The sequence below is a fragment of the Ipomoea triloba genome, chromosome 14, assembly GCF_003576645.1.
Source record: "Ipomoea triloba cultivar NCNSP0323 chromosome 14, ASM357664v1".
NCBI lineage: Eukaryota > Viridiplantae > Streptophyta > Magnoliopsida > Solanales > Convolvulaceae > Ipomoea > Ipomoea triloba.
In genome coordinates this window covers 14,762,403-14,770,549 of record NC_044929.1, presented here as the reverse complement: position 1 = coordinate 14,770,549, position 8,147 = coordinate 14,762,403, and the positions used below count along the sequence as shown (strand labels likewise).

Here is an 8,147-nt window from a genome sequence, read left to right as displayed (position 1 = left end):
TCAAATCAAAGAAAACAAATCGGTTACTTGTTTGTTTGTTAATGAGATTTGGACAAAGACATCCTATTGAGCGAATTGAATTAGGACCAACCTCCTTAGGTTAGTTGGTTAGGATCCAAGAGACCCACAAAAAACAAAAAAAAAACAAATGAATTACAAATTACTATTACTAATCGAGGCCGCCTCTTTTATGGGATAGAAAAATGGGATGGGGAATAGAGATTCTTTCATATCTCGATTCCTCCTTTGTTCACTAAAAAAAAAGATTTGTCGAAGATCAAAATTCAAAACAAGAATCACACTCCATCTAACATTCAAATTGAAACAGAACTGAAAGATTCAATGAAAGTTAAAACCAAAATTTGAGTCTCATAGAATTCAATAAGAAAATAAAAAATAAGAAAATAAAAATAAAATGCTCTGGGACGGAAGGATTCGAACCTCCGAATGGCGGGACCAAAACCCGTTGCCTTACCACTTGGCGACGCCCCATTTCGATTTGTCCTCGACACTTATAAAAATTTAAGTAAGTATTGGTTGTTTGTCAACTCGATTTCAAATATCTATAGAATCGATTCTATTGTTACTAGGCTTTTGAGATGCGTAGTTTAATATGTGTAGATATTGAATTCAATTGAATTGATTGATCATTACATATTGATCATTACATAGAATTCAATTAAGATATTGTATGAAAGTATGATTTTTGCGATTCTCCTTGAGAATTTTTGATTATGGGGGTTCAAACAAAAAGAGCAAAAAGAGGAAGAACTAGTTTTTGCCTACCGTACTTACTCCCCCTTTCCTTATATCAATAACTCAATCAAAAGGCAATTCTCTCCAAGAACAAAAAATGTCTGTTATGCTTAAGATCTTTAGTTTGATCTGTCTTAATTCTGCCCTTTATTCGAGTAGTTTTTTCTTCGGCAAATTGCCCGAAGCCTATGCTTTTTTGAATCCAATCGTAGATTTTATGCCAGTCATACCTGTGCTCTTTTTTCTCTTAGCTTTTGTTTGGCAAGCTGCTGTAAGTTTTCGATGAGATCCTTAATAATATCAATATCCTAGAAAATTCATGATTTACCAATAAAAATTCTAATTATAAAAAAAAATAGTAAGATCTTATAAGATTTACAGTTTGAAATCTCGATTCAAACACTCATTAAAAGTATTGGATAGTTGTAAAAAACCCGACTTACTTTATTTCCCTTGTTTTGATCCTTTCCAGTGAAAGACCCTACTAGGGTCCTTACAATATCTAATTAGGGAATATATTTTTTTAATGAAGAACTATTATTTCAAATCTTGCTATTTTTGTACATACATATTGTAGATATATATGATCTTCTCCCTTAACATACACAAACTAATTTACACAGTTATAACCAGCAACCTAAGCTTACAGTGCTATACCTATATATCTGATAGGATTATTCCTGGGGTATACCATCTCTATATGTTCTGTGCATTTATTTGTTTGGTATTCGGATCAGAATCAAATATCATTTGAGAAATATATATTTTATTTCTGAAGGGTCAGGATCCGCTTATATAAGAGACATTCCCCACACACAACGGAGCGGATTCCTCTTCTCTACTTTCTCTACACCATTCAATAACAAAGCTTCTTTGAGCCAATTTCTCTCATCTTCCCTCTATGATTAACAATTGCTATTTTGTTCCTTTTAGATTCAAGAAAGCAAGTGCAATTTATTCTATCAATATCAATCATCATACCTCAACCATATCTTTCTTGATGAGCTCTTTACCTGATATCACACAAAATAATTAGGTAAATTGCAGCACCATCATATCAGCAAAAATCAACCACATACCACATACCACCGCAAGAATATACTATTAATTGACAACCCTATGTTTACTATTTAAGCTTGTTTTCCTTATTTCTACTCGGTTTTGACCCATAATTGAGCCCTTGCTATTTTCTACTATTTCCTTTAAAACATTATTTTAAAAAAAATTATTTTAAAACAACTACCATAACCCATGATTGAGCCCTTGCTATTTTCTACTATTTCCTTTAAAACATTATTTTTAAAAAATTTATTTTAAAACAACTACCATAACGATACTTAATTTTTTTTTTGTTTAGTATTTAATTTTTTGAAATTCTATTTTGCAATTCAAAAAAAAATATTATTTATTTAACTTTATTATTATTTAAAATCAAAAATTTTAAATTACAATTATAAAATTGAAATTAGTGGAGTGAATAAAGTAATAGATTATGTGAAGAAATTAATTAGATTGTGTTCTCAATCTGCACGCATGCACGCCCTACGCAGACAATATAATAATCCTCACCCAATGACGTTGTAGTTTGACGACGACCATGACCCTATAAAGGCTATGGTTGAAACCAGGAGGATTAAAACCACGATGCCCATCACCTGCTTGTCAAGAAAACGCCCCGACGCGGCGGCAATGGACTGCCATATCCCACATAGCAACACCGGGATTGAGGGTGCACCGGACTACGGATTCTGCCACCAAACTAGGACATAACTCTACAAGTTTTGGATCTGTAGTGTATTCATCCAGGATAATGTAGTTTCTAAATATATAAATTTAGTATATTAATAATTTCAGTAAAATTTCATTAACCAAATCAGACATATAAAATGAAACGGATCGAGTGAGTATCGAATATGACTTAAAAGCTAAGGTGCAATCGACCCATCAAACAAGAAAAATACTTACAATTGAAGCATTTTTTTTAATTTTTTAAATGCAATTTGACTTAATATGGCAGAGGAAATGAAAACTCTTTTGTGTGTGTGCGTGCACAACATAGGCACCTAAGCAATACATACCAGCAAGGCAACTTTAAATACATACCAGGTAAGCAATATATAATATATATGATTGAATTTTGAAATTGATAATCGTGAATCTTGAATGTACGAAGCCTTATGATTCTACTTAATTTTAAAACAGATTATCTTGACCTTTTTAATTATTTTGATTAAAACATAAAAGGATAAAAGGATAAAGAAAGTAAAACCAGGACACAGCAAATGATTACGCAGTTCGGAGCCAAATCTCCTACGTCTGCAGGGCACCCACGACAGCCCAATCCACTAGATGTTTGCCAAGATTACAGGGAAATGAAATGCTAAACATAAACAAGGTCCAACACCTACAACATCAACATTCATCAAAAATAATCTTCAAAACATCTCTACGTGATTGGATTCGTGCAGCCTCAATCTTGCTGAATCAGCACCAGATCATGAACGAAGAACCGAACACTGAAAACCACGAATACTGCTTGAATAGTGTGAAAGAACTCTTAGCTCAATATCTCGTTAAACTCAAAATAGGAAAGTTGCAAAAATAAGCTTCATTAAGCTTCCTTTAAATAGAAACCCACGTAACCACTTTCCTCAACCAAAAGCTAAAACTTCTCTCTTGAAATAAATATTGTCCACTCACTTTAAAACAAACACATACCATTTGAATCAACCAAATCAGCCTTTGTTGAGCTTTGAACATGTCAACCTAGTATAATAAAATAAAATAAACTATACTAAGGTTTGTCAATTAATTATGCCAACACTAATGTGCATTATAAATATTGCACTTACAAATTTTATAGGGAAAAATTGAAAAAATGTGTTAATTATACATTTTCTTGTTTGATGGTTTAATTAGCACTTTTTAAGTTTACACATAAATAGTTGAATGTAGTTTGACACTTTTTCCTGTGATATATTGTTCATACGTGCGCTTGACAAAAGAGTACCTAAAAGTGTTTGAAGGAGCATCTGGGTAGCGCATGTCTTCAACTCATCTTAGCTTGTAGGGTTTCCATGAGTTGCAACTTGCAAGTAAGAGTAAGTAGTTGTGGACAGCAGTTCCCATACTTCCAGACCTTGCAGAAGCGACATCTCCATCCGTCCGATCATGTTACATCCAAATGGGGGATGCCCTATCCTAAGCCCTCCATCTATTCATATATTCATCACTTTACATAGAAACAAAAATGCTCCAGCCAAGTTAGTCTGGTTATTATTAGTTTGATAATAACAATATAATATTTAACCTACTGTAAGTCGTCTATTGGCATGATCAATTATAACAACCTTGGTATTTACCTAGTGTAAGACAATAATAATTGCGAGTTTCCCTCTGTCACCTAAAACGAATTTAATCAGTGCACACTTTCGATCACGTTCTCCTAAAAAAATGCATGCAAACAAAAATATATATGGTGAAATGAAATGAATTGAATGAGCTGCAATGCAGGCAGAGAAGGAGGGTGTGTTTCATTGAACTTTGAAGCCACGTACAAGCATGCAACTGAGAGCAAGTCAAACGTACAACACGTCCATCCCTATATATATACCAGATTGGTAAAGTTGTTAAAACACATTACAATTAATTAATTAAAAACATATATAAAAGCTACAGACAACAGATAATACACATACTTGGCATTTGTTCAATGAGATGAAGCGATCAAGGAAATTCGCAGCATAAATTACAGTTTCCATGGATACACTCAACCTCTTTTGAGCCTACAAAACACACACACAGATTCTATTTTGCAATTAAAAAAATAATTTATAATTATAATATTGAAATTATTGGATTGAATAAAGTAATAATAGATTATGTGAAGAAATTAAGTTGATAATGTTCTCAATCCGCACGCACGCCCTATGCATAGACAATATAATCCTCGCTCATCGCCCTTCTTCTTTTCATTGACAATGACGACCCTATGGCTGAATCCAGGAGGATTAAAACCATGACAAGAAACGCCCGACTCGATCTTTTTGTGTTTTTACTCAAACTAAACCTGGGCTTCAATTCCGGCCTAAAGCAAAACAACGATGAGCAACCTAACAGGGTGTTCGGAGCTATGATGACGTTTTACGGTCTACTTCATCTACCAGAAACAGACAATCTGGATCATGTCTCCGTATGAAGAAATTGGACTAACCACCAAAGCTTTTTTTGCTACAACAGCCAGTCTTGCAAGGCTGAAATGAACAAAAAATGGAGGAACATTATAATTGAAGCCTTCATCGCCTCGGGTACTGTCTTCTTCCTTCTCCCCTTCCATCTCTACTATTCGGCTGGATGGAATTCTGCCAAAATTTCTCTTAATTCTGCGTACGTAACTCGTGCGTGCATGCCAAGTGAGAACACAATCAAGTTTAATACTAATTAAACAAAAAAAATTAATTACTATTAAGGTAATTGCTTTCAAAATAAAAATTAAAATATTAATTACAAAAATTTAGTATTATTATTATTTACATAAATGATGGTGGTTGTTCCCCACCATCCATGGTGTGCCAATGGTGCATGCCTACGCACCTACCATAGGCTAATTGAACACCAAAAGATGTCTACATTCATCCATTTAAAAATTAAATACTAAACAAGAAAATTAAGTATCATAAACGACGCATTTGATAGCCGATTTTATAGGTTTTTTTTAACTCTCAACCAGAATTGAATATGAAATCGAGCACCAACTAACCGATTTTTAGCTACCTCAATTTGTGCATATCTTCGCGCCGTGCCCCATCATTCATGAGTGAATGACCCTAACAAGCCCCCTTACTCCCCTTAGTGCGACTCTCTAACAGCGACCCCAGGTCAGGCGGGATTATGTTGTGGGCCTAAATCTTCTACATCACCATTTAATTTCTTCCTTTATTTTCTCCAAAGTTCTTCTCTCATTTTGTGGGCTCACGGACGTTATTTAATTTCTTCACATAATAATATATTACTTTATTAACTTCACAATAATTTTAATTTCTATTTCATAATTATAATTTAAAAATTTTGATTTAAAAATGAAGTATCATTGTGGACTGCCATATCCCACACACTAACATCGGGATTGTAAGCATCAGTACAATGTCGTTGTAATCATGGCTCCCAAAACTCGCCCAGACTGTTTGTTCCCCATACCATCCATTGCGTGTCAATGGTGCATGCATGCACTTGTCACGTGCAACACCTACCTTTTTTCCAAATTTATGAAATTATTAAACTAATTTTAGAATGTAATTAAAATCAATGTTACATATCTAGTACTAAATTTAAACCATTAAATTTTAATTTGGAAATTTATTTATCAAGTCAAATACCCACAATCTCTAAATTTGTGCTTCTTCCTGGTATTGAAATGTTTTAAAAAAATTGCATAAATACAACAACATCTATAATTTTATTATTTAAAATATCTTACATAAAAAAGGTATAAATTTAACTTTGTTGGGCATAATGGTGTTCAAGGGTGATAGGCAAATTGAGACGCATTAAATTATTTACCTCATTTACTAGTCCATCAGATAGGAGTGGTAAATTGAAAACCAAAAGGGCGATGAGCAGAAGGGTGTTGGGTGTTCGGAGCTATGATGGCAGCCACATTGTTGTTTTCAATCCCGGTGTTACTATGTGGGAAATGGCAATCAAACGCCGCCGCGTCGGACAAGTAGGTGATGGGCATCGTGGTTTTAATCCTCCTAATTTCATTCATAGGCTTCATAGGGTGGTCTTGCTCCCTAGACAAGCCAATTGTTATTGTTTCTGATGTCGTTTTACGGCCATCGAGCGGCGGCTACTTTATCTACCAGAAACAGACAATCTGGATCATCGCCTTGGGTGTTGCTGTCGGGTACTGTCTCCTTCCATCTCCACTACTTGGCTGGAATTCTGCAAAAAATTCTCTTAATTGTCAGTGCGCAGCGCGTTCGTGCATGCGAAGTGCGAACGAACACGTACAATCAATGGAGGAAGGCTAGGTGGTCATCTTTTACATCATCAATTTCAATTTTCACTCTGCCTGGGTTGCTTTGACGGACGGAATGCAAAAATTTAGAAACCATCAAAACAGTAAACTAGGCGAGATATCCATAACACAATTATTAAGCGCACGTGTCCGAGTGAGCTCCATGCACTAACAAAACAAAAACAAAAACAAAGACAACACACATAAGAACCACCAAAACAGTAAACCGAACAAAAGTACTCTTTTAGACATCAACTAAAAAACACATACCCAATAACACTTCACCAAGATGCACAACACCTCCTAGTAAATTAAACCCCCCATTCTACAATGCACACAATAGAACAAACAAATACACACTAGCCACTCTACAACAACGCACCAAGACAAGTAATTCACATGCACTATATCATAATACCACGATGACAAAAACAAAACATACATAAAGACAAACAAAAAAAATCAAACCACAAAAATCACCAGAAAATAATGACACAAACAATCATTTAAAGTAACTCAAAAACAAATAACCAAACCCCCAATCCACAACAACTCCAACGAACACCAGACACACTATAATGCATACAGCATAATAAACAAATGCACACTAGCCACCCTAGCTACTATGGACCAAACACATGCACACTACACAGTAACACACCCACCATCATCTCTGTCCATAACACCAGCTTCACACCACCACAGAACACTACACTGTAACATTTTCCATTTATTATAGCACTATTAAGTGGTGCAAGTAATAAGCCATTTATGGCCATTATGTTGTGGTTTGAAACGGAAGTAACGGGCCTATAATAATGACGGCATGTAGGCTATTTAAGCAACGGTCCTCCCACTGCTACAACTTCATAGACTACACCATCTAGTTGCTCAGGAGACAAGTGGTTGACAAAACTCTCTAAACCTTAATTTGAAGCAATTCAATAGAAATTACAACTATGGTTGGAGATGCTCAGGAGACAAGTGGTTGACAAAACTCTCTAATCCTTAATTTGAAGCAATTCAATAGAAATTACAACTATGGTTGGAGATGCTCGATCCTATTGGCTTCCGCTATCAGGTTAGATCATTACAATGATGTTTGTTTATTCTAACATTTGGTATCAGAGCTTGTTTATCTCTACCTGGTTGTTCAAATTGGTTATCTTTTGCAATAGTATATTCTGAAAATACTGCAAATATCATGTTTATATGCAATCTGATATAAAATGTTTGTCTTACATGCATATTTATATTCTGTTGAATATTCACTGAAAATTATATATTTTGTTTTATATTCATATGTGTGTAGATATATATATATATATATATATATATATATATATATATATATATATATATATATATATTT

The 8,147-nt window shown here is 34.3% G+C and overlaps 1 long non-coding RNA gene across 1 annotated transcript in view; it reads right to left on the bottom strand.

The window, feature by feature from the left end:
• Nucleotides 1-6,190: 6,190 nt before the first annotated feature.
• The window catches only part of LOC116004254, a 2,804-nt gene continuing 847 nt past the window's right edge, over nt 6,191-8,147 (bottom strand). The window contains exon 2 of the long non-coding RNA XR_004094768.1: nt 6,191-6,943. This is a non-coding gene — a long non-coding RNA (uncharacterized LOC116004254). The remainder of the gene's footprint in view (nt 6,944-8,147) is intronic.